We start from the raw sequence: 17,608 nt of genomic DNA, 5'->3' as shown, positions 1-17,608 counted from the left end.
CTGAGACTCAGCCTCATGGCCCTTGGTGTCTGGCCACTCCGGCATCTAATGTATCTTGGGGTTTTATAATCCTGGGGGTTCATCTGTCCTAGGTGTACTAAATTCGTGAGCTCATGGCTTGCAGGCATCACTTATGGTAGTAAGAGGAAGGTTTTTCTTTTCTTTCTTTTTTTTTAATTTGAGATGGGGTCTTGCTCTGTAACGCAGGCTGGATTGCAGGGGCACGATCTTGGCCCACTGCAACCTCCACCTCCCAGGCTCAGTGATTCTCATGCCTTAGCCTCTCAAGTAGCTGGGATTACAGGCACATGCCATCACGCCGGCTAATTTTTATACTTTTAGTAAAGACGGGGTTTCACCATATTGGCCAGGCTGGTCTCAAACTCCTGCCCTCAGGTGATCCACCCACCTCCGCCTCCCAAAGTGCAGGGATTACAGGCGTGAACCACTGTGCCTGGCCAGTAAGAGGAAGATTTAGATAGTGCGTGTCATGTGCCATGCACTATTCTTATTTTATTTATTTTATTTTTTGAGATGGAGTCTTGCTCTTACCTCCAGGCTGGAGTGCAATTGCGCAATCTCGGCTCACTGCAACCTCTGCCTGCTGGGTTCAAGCAATTCTGCTGCCTCAGCCTCCTGAGTAGCTGGGACTACAGGCACGTGCCACCACACCTGGCTAATTTTTTGTGTTTTTAGTAGAGACGGGGTTTCACCATATTAGCAAGGATGGTCTTGATCTCCTGACCATGTGATCCGCCCACCTCTGCCTCCCAAAGTGCTGGGATTAGAGGCGTGAGCCACCGCGCCCGGCCCCACCATGCCCTATTCTAAGAGCTCTACATCTCTTACTCTTTGAGTTCTCAAAACCATCCTGTAAGGTGAGGTTATTATCCCCAGTTTACAGATGGGGCAGTTGAGGCACAGAGAGGTTAACTGACCTGCCTCAGGCCACACAGCTAGCAAGGGACCAAGTCAGGATTCGAACTCAGACCACCCTGAACTCCAGAGTCCATCCTTTTGAGCTGCATCCCATGCCCCTTGGTAGGCATCGGTGCTGAAATTTCCCTCCTCCTGGGTTGGCATTGGGTGGACTCCTATTTTCCTCCGGAGGCAGCTTAGCCAGGAGGAGTGGCAAAGCCTGGACTGGGCTGAGTGAGCTCCTGTGTGGCCCCGCACTACATAACCTCTGGGCCTTCCTTCCCTTCCTCCCTGGCTGACAGGCGTTAGAGGCGGGGTCGCTGCCCCACTTGCTGTGAAGTTGGGGGAAGGGGATCTTAATGCTTTGCTGACCACACACCCTGGCACACTTGCACACACACACTCTTACACACACAGCCTTGAGCACACACCTACCCACCCACATGCACACACCCACTCATCCCTACACATTTACACACACAACCTCAAGCACACAGACCCTCACACACACATCCTTGTACACACATGCACCACGTGCATGCACACATAATCTCGGGGGCACAAGCCCTCGCTGCTCTCACACACTCATACACTTACACACACACACCCCCTAGACACACTTGTGTGTACACCAGCTCACACACACACCCCACTCTCATACACTTGTGGACACACAGCCTTGAGCCCACATGTCCCTACTTTTGAGGGCACGAGCCCTCTTGCACGCCCTCACACTCCCTCACACACACCCTCACATGTGTGCACATGCATACACACACGCGCACACATACACGCACACACACAAGTGCTGCAGGAGGCCCTGTCATTGTCAGTGTGGCCCCAGAACTTAGTCATTTAATGACCCACTGGGCCGCGTTTCTTTCATGGAAGCCGATGCTTGGCTTTTCTTTAGCAGAGACCTTCTCACTCAGTTTCTCTCAGTCTCTTTTTTCATTTTGACTGGTAAGGAGTTTTTTTTCAATCTCTTGTGGTTTTAACAGAACCAGCGGCTATAGCTCAAACCTGAAGCCTCCAGGGCCACCACCTGCCTCTCCGATCAGTCTGTTCTGGCTGGGAGAAGCCCAGGGCTTCCCTGCTTGTCAGCCCAGCCGCTTGCCCAGCAGTTTGCGAGATGGAAGGTGGAGAGAAAGGACTGGGGGGGTGAGAAGTGACATCACCATAGGGGCTGGGGTTTGCGGACAGGCCCCTGCCAAACCCGCCCCACCCCCCACCGCCCCAGAACACTAATGCATCATCTTGGAGTTTCTTTAGTGCTTAGGCAGATGAATTCTGTTCTGACATGACAGCTGGGAGCCCCTGCAGGGGAAGGTGGGGTCAACAGCTGAACCCAGAGGCTCCCGGGGGCACTGACACCTGGGAGCCCCAGCTGTGTTGCCCCTTTTCCAGCCATCAGGTTTGGGGGTCTCCAAGCTGGCATTTATACCCACTGCCTGCAGCTGTGTGAAGTCTTTCAGACTGAGTTCAAGTCTAGCTTCACCATTGTCAGCAGAGTCACTCAGCAAGGTGCTCTGTCCCCTCCCGTGGAAAAGAGGGTGACCCAGAGGTATGCAGATTGTCAGGTAGGTCCTGAGGTTTGAAAAGTCTTAGAGCATTGCCAGGTGTGGTGGCTTATACCTGTAAGCCCAGCCGTTTGGGAGGCTGAGGTGGGCAGATCACTTGAGCCAAGGAGATGGAGACCAGCCTGCCTGGGCAACATAGGGAGACCTCCATCTCTACAGAAAATACAAAAATTAGCCGGGCGTGGTGGTGCGTGCCTGTTGTTTCAGTTACTCAGGAGTCTGAGGTGCAAGGATCACTTGAGCCAGGGAAGTTGAGGCTGCAGTGAGCTGAGATCATGCCACTGCACTCGAGCCTGGGCAACAGAGCCAGAAGCCGTCTCAAAAGAGAAAAAAGAAAAAGGGGAAAAAAAAAAAGTCTTAGAACAATTCCCAGAATGAAGCAGATTCTTCCTGCTTAGGAACCTTTCAGATCCAAATCCATGACTCCCCTCTTCCTTCCAGGTTCTCTGGAGTTGAGCCCAGGAACAGAGGACACGGCTATTCTGCTGAAACAGTAGGACGTGGTGCTTTTTTCTTTTTTCCATGTGACTTTGGACAAGTCACCTCCCAACTCAACTTCATCTTTTTCTAAGTAAGCCTCCTTGTGGATGTGGGAAATAAATGAACTCATGTGGAGAAGAGCTGTTACGGACTGAACTGTGTCTGCTCCTCCCTACCAAATTCATGCCCCCCAAATTCATAGGTTGAAGCCCTAACCCCCAATGAGACAGGGCCTTTTTTTTTTTTTTTTTTTTTAGACGGAGTCTTGCCTCCCGGGTTCAAGTAATTCTCCTGCCTCAGCCTCCCGAGAAGCTGAGATTACAGGCACGTGCCACCAAGCCCGACTAATATTTGTATTTTTAGTAGAGACAGGGTTTCACCATGTTGGCCAGGGGGGTCTTAAACTCCTGACCTTGTGATCCGCCTGCCTCGACCTCCCAAAGTGCTGGGATTACAGGCGTGAGCCACCGTGCCTGGCCAAGACAGGGCCTTTAAAAAGGTAATTAAGGTTAAGCGAGGTCCTAAGGGTGAGGCTCTCAGGTAATGGGATTGTCACACTCCTAAGAAGAGGAAAGGACACCAGGGACTCACACATCCAGAGAAAAGGCGCCTCGAGGACATAGCAAGAAGGTGACATCCCCGAGTCAAGGAGAGAGACCTCAGGAAAAAGCAACCTGCTGACAGCTTGCTCTCAGATTCACAGCCTTGAGAATGATAAGACAATACATTTCTGGGCCGGGCGTGGTGGCTCACTCCTGTAATCCCAGCACTTTGGGAGGCCAAGGCGGGTGGATTGCCTGACGTCAGGAGTTCGAGACCAGCCTGACCAACGGGGTGAAACCCACGTCTCTACGAAAAATACAAAAATTAGCTGGGTGTGGTGGCGGGTGCCTATAATCCTAGCTACTCAGGAGGCTGAGGCAGGAGAATCACTTGAACCCGGGAGATGGAAGTTGCAGTGAGCCGAGACTGTGCCATTGCATTCCAGCCTAGGCAACATGAGCGAGACTTGTCTCAAAAAATAATAATAAAAAACAAATAAATAAATAAATAAATTTCTGGGCTGACTGCGGTGGCACACTCCTGTAATCCCAACACTGGGAGGCCGAGGCGGGTGGATCACCTGAGGTCAGGAGTTTGAGACCAGCCTGGCAACATGGTGAAACTCTGTCTCTACTAAAAATACAAAAATTAGCCGGGTGTGGTGGCACATGCCTGTAATCCCAGCTACTCGGGAGGCTGAGACAGGAGAATTGCTTGAACCCGGGAGGTGGAAGCTGCAGTGAGCAGAGATTGTGCCATTGCACTCCAGCCTGGGTGACAAGAGCAAGACTTTGTCTTAAAAAAAAAAAAAAAAAAAAGGAAATGAATTTCTGTTGCTTAAGCCCTCCAGTGTGTGTTGTTCTGTTACACTCAGCCCTAGTGGGCTAATACAGGAGCTGCTACTGCAGTGGCTGCTAGGCACCTAGGAACTGCTGATCAATGGTAATAGTGATTATTGTTTGCATAGCAAACAGTCTTGGAAGCTGGAGGCAGCATCTCCCACCGGTCCAGAGAGCAGATGTATTTACTTTCCAGGACGGTAAGGACTCCGTTCTGTCCCCTAAGGAGATGGCTATTCCAGGGCAATAAAGACAATGTCTTCTCAGGACAGAGGTTGACTAGGTTTGCCGCAGCCCCTATTGAGACTGGGGGTCTCCTATGGTGTGTGCTCAGCATCCACCTGGGCTGGCTCCTTACCCTACTTGAAGGGACTTTAAGGGCAAGGGCAACCAATGCAAATTCAGTGCTCATGCTACGTGCTGGGCTGTAGGTAGTAGACCCTTATTTTATTTTTTTCTAGACAGGGTCTTGCTGTGTCGCCTAGGCCAGAGGGCAGTGGTGCGATCATGGCACACTACAGCCTCGACCTCCTGGGCTCAAGCCATCCTCCCACCTCAGTCCCCCGAGTAACTGGGACTATAGGAGTATGCCACCACACCGGGCTAATTTTTTTTTTTTTTTTTTTGTAGAGATGAGGAGTCTCACTTTGTTGCCCAGGATGGGCAACTCCGGGGCTCAAGGGACCTGCCCACCTTGGCCTCCCAAATTGTTGGGATTACAGGCATGAGCCACTGTGCCCGGCCATTAGTAACCCTTTAAACCTAGCTGGGCTCATTGTCTCCTTAGCATCTGAATCTATGAGAATGTGGCAAGCCCAACTAATTGCTTGAAAAATTATGATTATTATTGAGACTGAGTCTCTCTCTATCGCCCAGGCCAGAGTGCAGTGGCACAATCTTGGCTCACTGCAACCTCTGCCTCCCAGGTTCAAGCAATACTCCTGGCTCAGCCTTCCGATTAGCTGGGATTACAGGTGCCCACGACCACGCCTAGCTAACTTTTTCATATTTTTAGTAGAGAGGGGATTTCACCATGTTGGCCAGGCTGGTCTCAAACACCTGACCTTAAGTGATCCGCCTGCCTCGGCCTCCCAAAATACTAGCATTACAGGCGTGAGCCACCGTGCCCGGCCTATTATTATTTTTAATTTGGGATGGCTATATATTTTTCTTTTCTTTTCTTTTTTTGAGATGGAGTCTTGCTCTGCAGTGGTGTGATCTCAGCTCACTGCAACCTCTGCCTCGTGGGTTCAAGCGATTCTCCTGCCTCAGCCTCCTAGTTAGCTGGGATTACAGGTGCCCACCACCACTCCCAGCTAATTTTTTATTTTTTTGCATTTTTAGGAGAAATGGGGTTTCACCATGTTGGCCAGGCTGGTCTTGAACTCCTGACCTTAAGTGATCCGCCTGCCTCGGCCTCCCAAAGTGCTGGGATCACAGGCATGAGCCACTGCCTCCAGCCTGCTGTATTTATTAGCTCAATAAATATTTATTATGCCAAGCCCTGGTAATAAAACATTGAGAAACTAGACAAAATTCCCTGCCCTCAGGGAGCTTGCCTTCTCAAGTCTAGAACCTCCAGGGGGCAAATACAGTGAGGTTTTGTGCTCCAGCATCTGAGGCCCAGGAGACCTGGGGGCCTGGAGGGAAAATGGTGGCCTCATTTGTCCTGTGGCCAGGCCCTGACCAGATGGTCACAAATTTAGAATAGATGCCTGTCTTTGTGGCATTATAGCTGGGTATCCCAGAGCTTCCTGTGTGCTCAGTACTGTGCCAAGCATTTAGCATCTCTGATCTTTGCATAACCCTGTGAAGTCGCTGCCATTGTTATTTCCATTTGATGGATAAGAAAGGCAAGGCCCAGGGAGGTTAACCAGCTGGCTCCAAGTTGCTCAGCTGTGGCTGCAGTAAGAGGTGGGATTTGAACCCAGCTTTCTCTGACTTTACCAAATGCTTTTTTTCCCCAACATCTGGATACCTCTAATTACATTTTATTAGTATGGCTTATTTATTTATTTATTTTTAAAAAAATACCAGAGTCTCACTCTGTCACCCAGCCTGGAGTACAGTGGTGCAATCCTAGCTCACTGCAGCCTCGATTTCCTGGGTTCAAGCAATTCTCCTGCCTCAGCCTCCCAGGCAGCTAGGACCGCAGGTGAGCACTGTGTTAGTCCTACACACCTGACTAATTAGTACTAGGTTTTAAAAAAACAAGTTTGAAGCAATGATCATATAAAACAAGTTTTCTGTGTGCTGCTTATTTTGACCTGGGTCCTGAGGAAGGCGATGGGAGCAGCTGCCACGAGGCAAAGCTGCCTTGCCACCTGGGGCCTTGCAGGGTTGAGCTCCTAGCACAGGGGCCCTGGGAGCTGAGCTCTGCCTGACCTGGTCATTCTGAAATCAGGGGCCCCTCCCAGGAAGGCTGCAGGCCGAGGAGAGCAGCGAGGCAGGCTCAGAATTGGGGCTTGAGATGACTCATCTGTGGCTATTTATTACCGGTCTCCATTTCTCGGTCTGATTGGACTGCTCATGGCCAAGCCTCCCTCCCTCTTGGTGCTGAGTAAGCAGCCTGAACCGGTCCTGCCCTCTCTGGCCTCATCTGGAGCTCTCTCCCCTCCCCGTCAGTAACCCCTGGGCCCCCCTGGGGCCACTGAGAGTTCCCCCAGCCATCCTCAGTGAACTCTTCCCAGCAGTCCTACTCTCTGCTGTTCTTACCCTTTCTCCCCAGCCTGCTCCTTCCTTCAGGTCTCAGCTTAAGCGTCACCTCTGCCGGGAAGCCCTCACTAACCACTGTGTCCACTCCACCACAGTCTGGGTAGGTGGCCGCTGGCAGGTGCTCCCAAAGCCCCTGCCCTCCCTCAGTAGTCCCTCCTCACCCCAGCTGAAGGCAATGTCACTCTTCCAGTTCCTAGGCCAAACCTCTGCCTCACTCTCGCACACACCCAGTCCTTCAGTAAATCCCATCCCCAGAGTTCACCCCTAATCTGGCCCCTTCTCTCTCCCATGGCTCCCTCCTGGCCCCAGCCTCCACCCCCTCCCCCCTGGATGCTTCAGTTGCCCCTGCCTGCTCTCCCCTCTCTCGTCCTCCCCCTCTTTTTCGGGGCCATCTATTTCCCACGCAGCAGCCGGAGTGACCGGGACAACCCAAGTCAGGCCATGCCCCTCTCTGCTCCAAACTCCTCAGTGGCTCCCATGTCTCTGAGGGCAAAAGCCTTGTTCACTGATGAACCCTAGCACCTGTCTTGGGGCCTGGTACCCATATGCCTGTAGAAGTGTTTGTTTAAATGCATGTTAATCCATGGCATTGCCTCTGAAACAAGCAGGGATGTGTTCCTTTCATCCAAGCATTCTTGCTACTGCAGCAAGAGCAAGTCTCACAGGAGGTGGTCCTGGCAGAGCTCCAGGTCTTGCGGGGCACCAGATCTCCTTGACAGACCGCACAGGCCTGGATGGTCAAGTGATGATCCCTGGAACACAAGGAAGGGACCCCACAGGTCAGTGTCTACCCATATCCGTAGATACTATCAACAGGTTCTTTTTTTTTTTTTTAAAGAGTCAGGGCCAGGCTGACTGTTATTCAGGCTGGAGTGCAGTGGCATAACCATGGCTCACTACAGCCTTGAACTCCTGGGCTCAAGCAATCTTCCCGCCTCAGCCTCCTGAGTAGCTTGGACCGCAGGTGTGCGCCATGATGCCCGGCCCCCACCAACACGTTCTTTCTTTGGCTCAGTTCAATGGCCCCTGCAGAGCCAGAAGGCCTGGCTCAGAAAGAACCCTGACGCCTGTGCGGTGTCTGTCCAAGCCAAGGCAGTGGCTGCTGTTCCCACTGCCAAGCATGCGAGTTGGACGCCAGTCAGTGGCTGGACTCAGGCCTCAAGGAAACACAAGGTGGGCTGCTTCATTGGGGACATGGTTTGGAGTCACTTGAAGTGCAAGAGTGACCCCCAGAACACGCAACCTCCCCTAGGAGGTGGATGTGGGGTAGACACCACAGCCCATTTCTTGCTAAGCGTTTATTTCCACACTATCTCCTTGGACAGATAACAGGATTGTTTTCAGGTAATGGGTAGATAAACTGGCTAGACATTTGGGATGATGGATGCTGAGTCTGGGAGCCCAATGTGTGCTCACACATATGTGTGCGTGTGTGTGCATGTGAGTGCGTGTGTGTGTGTGTGCGTGTGTGTGGACGTGGATGTGTGTGCGTGTGTGTGTGTGTGTGTGCGCGCAACACTGAAACAAGTCGCTGACCGCTCCCAAATCCCTGATGTTTCATCAGCCTCTGCAGTCATGGCCAAGCAGACCCTTGGGACCCCTGCTGCCTGCCTCCCTTGCCAGAGTCTGAAAGCTTGGGGTCAAGGCTTTGCTTCCCCGGTGACAGGCCTGGAAAAGGAAAATGATTGCAAGCAGCAAATACACACAAGCCGGGGTGTGCAGAGGGGCCGGGTCGGGGCTCGGGAGCCTGGACCCTGGGGGCTGTCCCTGCACTGACTGGCTGAGGGACTTTGGCCTCAGGGTCGGCGTAACTGGGGTAGGAGAGCGGTTGCTGGATGCAGCGACCCCCACCTCAGCTCTCACACTCTGGCCAGTGTGTGATGCAAACCAGAACCCAGTGAAATCACCATGAGTCGATGGGGGTTATGGATGGTAACTGATGGGTTTTTCTCAGCCCAGATCACAGTTCCAGTCTTCAGGGGGGGGTCCCCATGAGTCTCCAGATCTAGCTGAGGCCTGAGTTGTGGCCATGCCTTAGTTTCCCCACGTTGCCAGGGTTTTGTGTCTGGTGAGTCCCAGGCCAGACTGGGCCTCCTGTTTGGAGGGAGGGATGATTCTGGGTGTGAGGCAGACCCTCTCCCAGCCACATGGAGGGACTGACCGGGGAGATCCCAGAGGGATTTTCTGAATGAACTCCATATGCTGGTGGGCAGCTGCTGCCGGGAACAGGGTCCCTGCTGGCACTTTCTGCAGGCGCCCACAGCATGGATGATGGCGCAGATGGGCCGGCAGCATGGCTGTGTTCCGGGTTTCACTTTCAGAGCAGTGCCTGCCCTTCTCAGCCTTGCTTGGTGTTCTTGGAACACTCCCAGAACAGCCCCAGAAGGTGAGTCTGACGTCCACCATGTCTGCTAGGACCCCAGTCCTTGGTCATTCAAGTCATCCGATAAAGATTCATGAAACCACGCCCTGCTCATGTCAGTGGACCAGACAGGAAAATTCCTGCTCCCACAAGCTCGGGTCCTGGCGGGGAAAGTTAGCAATGGGCACATAAACGATGCCACACTGTGGTACGTCCCTGATGAACAGGGTAATGTGGCAGAGAGTGGTAACATTAGCTGGGGTGGTCAGGGAAAGCCTGTCTGAGGAGGTTCATCTGAGCCCACACCTGAAGATGAGCAGGGGCTGCGGTTTTAAAATGTGTGTGTGTTAATAGCTTCATGGCGGTATAATCGACCCACAGTCATCTTGACCAGTTTAAAGTATACCATTCTGTAAGTGTTGGCATGTGTCCACATCCTTCTCCACAACCAAGACGACCACTATATCTGTCACCCCAGAAGTTTTCTCAGAGGGACAACACTTTGCAGAGCGGGGGGAACAAGGTTTCAGGCGGAGGGACCAGTGAGCACAAAGGCCCTGGGGCAGGGACAAGCTTGGTAGCGCCAGGAGAGACAAGAGGCCACTAGGGAGTGTGACGGGGTGGCCGGTGCCCCACCTGGGGCCTTCTCAGCCGAGGCGCTGAGCTCAGGTCTGAATCAAAGCGCTTCCTCAACACCCTCTCGCCACACTGGGCCATCAGAATCCCAGGCCCTGCTCTCCACCAAGGCTCTTCCGAGAAACCAGCCCCTGCGACATCTGCCAGGGACTTAACACGGGGTTTCTCCAGGAATGATTTACTTTTTAACTGGGACCTTTGATTCCTTGACCCAAAGGAATGACTAGTGATGGAGCTTCAAGACCTGGATGGAGCCTTGATCAATTTCTTCCTCCGGGCTCTATGTTCTCAGCCTTCATGGGATCAGGTGTGCGGGTTTCTTGAAAATTCTGAGTTGTAAGTCATGATTTGAAGACGGGGTTGCCTGTGGCCCCTTCCAATCCTCCAGGGCTGGTCCTTGGCTCAGAGGCTCTTCCTGCCTGATCGTCAGAGACTCGGCCCATGTGGAGGAGGCAGGGAGGGTGGGTAACGGAAAACACAAAGCCGATCCCCTTAGAGCAAACTCCCTTACAACAGATGGCTCTGGGGAGCAGAGAGCAGGTCCCAGGCCACCAAGAAATGTGGGCTGCCCTTTGGCCTTCAGGACGACGGGATTTGGAGATGCAAGTTTTAGCAAGTGCAACTACCAGGGCAGAGGTTCACCCTGGACTCACAAACCTGGGTTTGAATCTAGACCTCACTGGATGGCTTAGGCCAATTTCTTCTCTGAGCATCCGTTTTCCCATGGAATTTTTTTTTTTTTTTTTTTTGACAGGGTCTGGCTCTATCACCCAGCCTGGAATGCAGTGGTGCAATCATGTCTCACTGCAGCCTTAACCTCTAGGGCTCAAGCAGTCCTGACTCAGCCTCCCAAGTAGCTGGGATTACAGTATGTGCCACCACACTTGGTTAATTTTTGCATTTTTAGTAGAGATGGGGTTTTGCCATCTTGCTCAGGCTGGTGTCAAACTCCTGGGGTCAAGCGATCTGCCCACCTCGGCCTCCCAAAGTGCTGAGATTACAGGCGTAAGCCACCGTGCGCAGCTTCCCGTGGCCTTTTACTCTCAGACCTCTCTGCATGGACGCAGCCATGGGTGCGCTCTCCTCACCTGCACCTCTGATGAAGCTGCTGCCACCATCAGTTGGTTCCGTTTCCTTCTTGCACTCAATGCCTCGGTTTCCATGATTAATATTGGACTGGGCTTGGTTTCCTGAGAGTCTAAATGACTCACCTCCATTCACAACGGCCCTGCTGAGCAGGAAGGTCTGGGGAAGATGGGGACTCCTCGATGGGGACTCTCAGCCCACAGGGTCATCTCTGCCAGGCTGTGGGCCTCGGCCAAGTCTCTTTCCCTCTCTGGTCTTAGCTTCCTTCTTTGTGTGTCTCTGGGGGATGGAAAGAAATATTGGAAATTGGAAAGCCCAGCTGTTAGGCCCAGGAGCTCATGAGTCATGAGGCCAAGGTGAGAGGTGCCTGAGCTGGGAGGCTGGCTGCTGCCAAGGGAGGGGCTTGGGGGATGGGGGCCTCCTCTTGAGGCTCCAACCGAGAGAGTGTGGTCTCCTCATGGCGCTAGTCACATCAACCTGTGTAATGTGCGTTGAAGCATGACCAGGCCGCCCTCACCAGCCCTTTGCAGTAGATATTATCATTTTTACATTATAGATGAAGACACGGAGGCTTAGAGAGGGTGAGTAACTTGCCAAATTTACACAGCTAGAAAGTGGCAGAGACAGCATTTGACCAGGGTTGTCTGGTTCTACGGCTTCTGGCAGCCAGAGGAACAGACCTGCCAGGCCCAGCAGGATCCAGGCCTCCCCTCTTCCCCACTGGGGTGTCACAACAAAAGGACTTTTAAGCAGATCATTGACCCTAGCCCCCCCCATTTTACAGATGAGGGCACTGAGGCCCAGCAAGAGACAGTCGTGCCACTAAATGCCAACCTGGGCCAGATTGGGGCTCCTGACTTTCCATCTAGTCTTTCCACACCTATCAAGCTGGAGCTAAGACTGAGCCCAAATCTGGTGCCAAAGGCTGGGGGAAGTGAACCCACAGACTGTGTGACCAGCAGGCTGGCCCATGGAGGTGTAGGAAGTGGTCACCCACCTGACATCACCTGAGGGGCCAGGAAAGACCCTAGACCCCCAAGGTTCCCTCCTGTGGGCCTGTCCTGCATGAGTCACCCCTTGGCTGGAGCAGTGAAGGTCATGATAGCATGTTCCTCGGAGAGGGGAACCCCCAGTCATGAGCATTTTAACTGTGCTCTGGAATGGGAAATCTGGGGCCATAGCAGGGGCCTGGGTAAGCAGTGGGAAGGGGGCAAAGGGAAACAGAGCCCTTTCCATGTCTTCCTTGCATTTCCAAGAGCTTTCTATGTCCATGTTTTATTCAAGGCACATTGCAACCTTCAGAGGGCAGCCTGGTCATGCTTCAATGCACATCTGGCAGAAGGGGAAACTGAGGCTCCCAGTGTTCCCCGGCCCCGGTATTCATGCCCTTGTGCAGTCCGCTCCCACACTGGGGAGAGCCAGCCTGTGTATCCAATAGAATACTGTGGAAATGACAAAATGTGACTTCTGAAGCTAGTTCATAAAAAACATTGTGACTTCTGTCTTGCTCACTTGGGGTCACTTGCTCTGGAGAAGCCAGTGCCATATTGTGGGGACACTCAAGTGGCCCCGTGGGACTGAAGCCTCCTGCCCACAGCCATGGGAGTGGCTAATCCTGGAAGCTCCAGCCCCACTCGAGCCCTCAGATGACTGTAGTCCTGGCCCACATCTTGATGGCAATCCCTGAGCCAGCATCACCTTGTCAAGTCTCTCCCAAATTGCCGACCCACAGAAACAGTGCAATATAATGTTTATTGTTTTCAGTCACTAGGTTTTGAGGCACACAGCAATAGATAATAATACATTCAGAGAGGAGAAATGACTTCCCAAAGTCACATGACCAGACCAGGACTTACACTATCAGTGCACTTTCCCCTGGGGAAAGCAAGGGTGAGAGAAGCCTGGGGAGGGAAGAGAAGGCAGCTGAGGCTTCAAAGTCAGACAGGGTTTGAGTAAAATCCTAGCCCTGCCACCCTTGTGCTGTGTAACCTCAGGCAAGTGACTTAACTACTCTGAACCTCAGTTCATTTATAAAATGGATATAGCAATACTGACTTGAAATCTTGATGCCAGGATTAAATGTCTGACTAAGGGCCTGGTACACAGCAGGTGCTCAATGAATGATACTGTTAGTGTTACTGTGGAGAATCTCCAGGAGCATCCCCAAGGGTCTCACAGCCTTCCCTCCTGCCCGTGAGAACGGGCACAGCAACCCTAGTTCTGGAGAGCCGGTGCCCCTTTGCTTAGTTTCCAACCAGGTTTGGTCTTGGGGTATTGTGCTTGTGGGTGTGCATTGCTGGGGTTCACCCAGGCAGCTGAGAACCCCTAATGTTGGTGCCTCAAGAAGGCAGGGAGATCCGGGGATGTGAGCTGGAGGGAGCCTGACATGGGTCCTGCCGATTTGGATTGGTGGAGGCCAAGGGTGACCCAGAGAAGCCAAATGGAGAGTCCTACTGCTACCAAGGCTCCTAAGAAAGTTGCTCAGAAATGGTACATCTGCGGCTGGGTGCGGTGGCTCTCGCCTGTAATCCCAGCACTTTGGGAGACCAAGGCAGGTGGATCACTTGAGGTCAGGAGTTCAAGACCAGCCTGGCCAACATGGTGAAACCCTGTCTCTACTAAAAATACAAAAATTAGCCAAGCGCAGTGATGCACACCTGTAATCCCAGCTACTCGGGCAGCTGAGCACGAGAATCGCTTGAACCTGGGGAGGCGGAGGTTGCAGTGAGCCGAGATCGCATCACTGCACTCCAGCCTGGGCAACAGAGTGATACTCCATCTCAAAAAGAAAAGAAAGAAAAGGTGCACCTGGACCTATTGAAGAAGAAAGGTCCTGGCCTCCCCTCTCTGATTTCCAGCCTCCTACCTGCCCACTGCTGCCTGGGCCAGAAATAACCCTTTATCTGCTAAGGGTATTTTGGGGCCATTTGGCACTTGGGTTCCCAGCTGTTGGGGGAAGTCCCTGAATTTCCTGAGCCAAGTTGGGACCTGTGTCTTGCTCAGCATCACTCTGGGGACACGGATTCCCGGTTCCCCTTGGATGGCTTCCTACTGCATTCACCTCCTCACCTTTCCTCCAAGAAGCCTGCTGAACTGAGACTGTGTGAGCAAGCGCTGCTCGCTCCCCAGTCTCCTGTAGCCCCATGGGCTTGGCTTCCTTCCACAGCTTGCTCTGGAGGGCCCCTGTGACCCCACAACAAGGACTGCTGCTGTGCTTTGCACAGAGCCTAGGGACTTCCCCTTCCACTCTTCAAAGCACTTTCATACCACCTGAAACCTGCTGAGGGCACCCAGGGGCTCTGTCCACTGCCTGCTCTTAAGAGTCCCACGAATGGCTGTTTTCCTTGGCTGCTACCAGCCCAGCTCCCCCTAGGATCCAGCTGGTTCCCTGGCCACAAGATGTGCCCTTTCCTCCACTCACAGCCATGTGTCAGCTACTTTCCTGGGCGCCCTGGGGGAATTCTGGTTCTCAGGAGTACACAGTTTCCTGGGGCAGAGGGATACATGAACCAGTCATTACGGTTATGACACAATGAGATCAGTTCTAGAATTGTGGCACAAAAAACGACAGAAACCACTTTGTGACTGGGAAGAGGGCTGGGGGACAGGGGACACTGCCAGGAAAGCAACAAGGAGGAGGTGGCATTGGAACGGGTTAGGAAGATGATCAGGAGTCTGTGTGTATCCCAGGTGGAGGCCAGCGTGGGCAAAGGCTAGCAGGGGTGAGAAGGCTGCACATTTGGCTGGAGTATAGGTCCAGGAGAAGTAAAAAGGCACAAGGGAGGAGTCAGCTCCAGCCAGGCTTGTGAGCAGACTTGGGCACCCTTGGATTTGGGTGACCCTGACCCAGGGGAGTCACTGCTCTGTGCCTTGGTTCCTTTCCTGCAGAATGGGTATAAAAGTAAGAACTTGTTCATGGGGTTTTCGTGAGGATACAAGAAACAACACCTGAAAACTCTTAGCACAAAATAAGCACTCAAAGGTAGCTGTTATTATTATCATTAAATGAATAATACGATTTTCTACATGGTGCAGGTCCTTTGCCAAAACACACACCATACTTCTGCAAGGGTTCTGTACAGGGGAGTGTCTTGGTGAGATGTGTGTGCTAGAAAGGTCTCTTTGGAAATCCATGGAGGGAAGGATTTGAGGGAGAGACAGGTTTCCACAGCATCTGTAGATTTATCCTTTTTAATGGATGTGCAATATTCCATTAAATGGATGTACCACAATTTCCTTAACCATTTCTTGGTGTGACACTCAGAGTATTTTGAAAATTTATAAATAATGTATTAGGAAATATTACTGTGTGTATAATTTTCTTTTTTCTTTTTCTAGTTTTCCAGCTAAATTATTTCCTTAGTTGCTTTTTTGTTTGTTTGTTTGTTTGTTTGCTTTTTTTGAGATGGAGTCTTGCTCTGTCACCCAGGCTGGAGTGCAATGGCCGGATCTCAGCTCACTGCAAGCTCCGCCTCCCCAGTTCACGCCATTCTCCTGCCTCAGCCTCCGGAGTAGCTGGGACTACCGGCACCCGCCACCTCGCCCGGCTAGTTTTTTGTATTTTTTAGTAGAGACGGGTTTTCACTGTGTTAGCCAGGATGGTCTCAATCTCCTGACCTCGTGATCCACCCATCTTGGCCTCCCAAAGTGCTGGGATTACAGGCTTGAGCCACCGCGCCCGGCCTATTTCCTTAGTTTTTCTTCACTGAGGTGAAATTACTGAGCCACTCACAAGTAGTACACATTTTTTTTTTTTTTTTTTTTTTTTTGTTTTTGCTAGGAATTGCCATACTTCTTTCTGAAAAGGGTTGTAACATTTACCAGCAGAGTATGAATGAGTATTCTGGTCTCACCACAACTTTGGGGTTGGATTTACCAAAATTGTTTTTATAAAGCAAAAAAAAAAAAAAAAAAAAAAAAAAGAAAAGATGATCGAATAGATCTAAAAGGTATCAAAGGTTGCTTGAATTTGCATTTCTTCAATTACTAAAAAGGTTAAACTCATGAAACTTGTAATTTATTTTTATTTGTATTTCTCCTTGTGCAAGATATTTTGATGCTGTTGTTCATTTATTTATTCAAAACACTAGCCCTTCTCTCTCTCTCTCTCTCTCTTTCTCTCTCTCTCTCTCTCTCTTTTAATTAAATGAAAAATAGAGATGGGGTCTTGCTATGTTGCCTGGGCTGGTCTCAAACTGGGCTCAAGTGATCCTCCAACCTTGGCCTCCCCAAGTGTTGGGATTACAGGCATGAGCCATGTCACCCAGCTGCCAGCTCTTCTACAGTAGAAAGCTCTGGACTGGGATGGGATGGGAAGCAGATGTCCTGGGTTCCTTCTGTCCCTGTCTGGTTCTGTCATTATCACAAGCAGGTCACTTCCATAATTGCTTACCTCATTGTTTAACGTAGTCCCAGCTCAAACAGCCTAAGATACTGGGCCTGGTACATCCAGAGGAGAGTCTGGAAGTGGGTCTCTTGGGATGGGGCATGGTGGAGCAGTTTTCCCAAGTGGAGTCCAGCAGGAGGGTTGAGCGTGGGGTGGTCAGTTGTGAAGACCTTGCTGGGAAGTTCCTGGTGGGAGGTTAGCACTCCCACTCTATAGGGCCTTCACCTGATGGAGGCCTGGTACCTTGCAGGACAGATCAAGGTAGACACAGAAGCCAGAGTGTCCTTAGGCTATTCTGGGCTCAAGGAAAATAACTGGCCCATCCTTAATTAGAGCACCTAGGACTGCCTGCCTATTTCTGAACCTTGGCTTTCACATCTGAAAACCAAACAAAATCAGTCAAAAGAACCCTTGACCTGTGGCTCACCTGGTAGATGCTCAACACAGACACATGGAATGTGGAATGAAAGGAGCAAAGAGAAAACCCAGGGGATGGGGAAGCACTGGAAGGGAAAATCATTCACCAGCAAATGAGAACATAATTATGAGGAGCTTGAATCATTTCTTTTAGGTAAGAGTGCCAGCCGCCTCCTCCAAGAGGAAAACTCTAAAGGGTCAGGGCTCAGGGAAATCAAATGATCTATACCATCCACCAGTCCCTCCAACATTCAGTCCATCCATCTACCCACCCACCCACCCATTTACCCACTCACCTGCTGCTCATCCATCCATCCATCCATCCATCCATCCATCCATCCACCTATGCATCCATCCATCCATCCATCCACTCACCCATTTACCCACTCACCTGCTGCTCATCCATCCATCCATCCATCCATCCATCCATCCACGTATGCATCCATCCATTCACCTATGCATCCATCCATCCATCCATCCATCCACTCACCCATTTACCCACTCACCTGCTGCTCATCCATCCATCCATCCATCCATCCATCCATCCATCCATCCACCCACCTATGCATCCATCCATCCATCCATCCACTCACCCATTTACCCACTCACCTGCTGCTCACCCATCCATCCATCCATCCATCCATCC

Source organism: Chlorocebus sabaeus, chromosome 20 (assembly GCF_047675955.1).
Source record: "Chlorocebus sabaeus isolate Y175 chromosome 20, mChlSab1.0.hap1, whole genome shotgun sequence".
Taxonomy (NCBI): domain Eukaryota; kingdom Metazoa; phylum Chordata; class Mammalia; order Primates; family Cercopithecidae; genus Chlorocebus; species Chlorocebus sabaeus.
Note: the sequence above shows the minus strand (reverse complement) of the source record.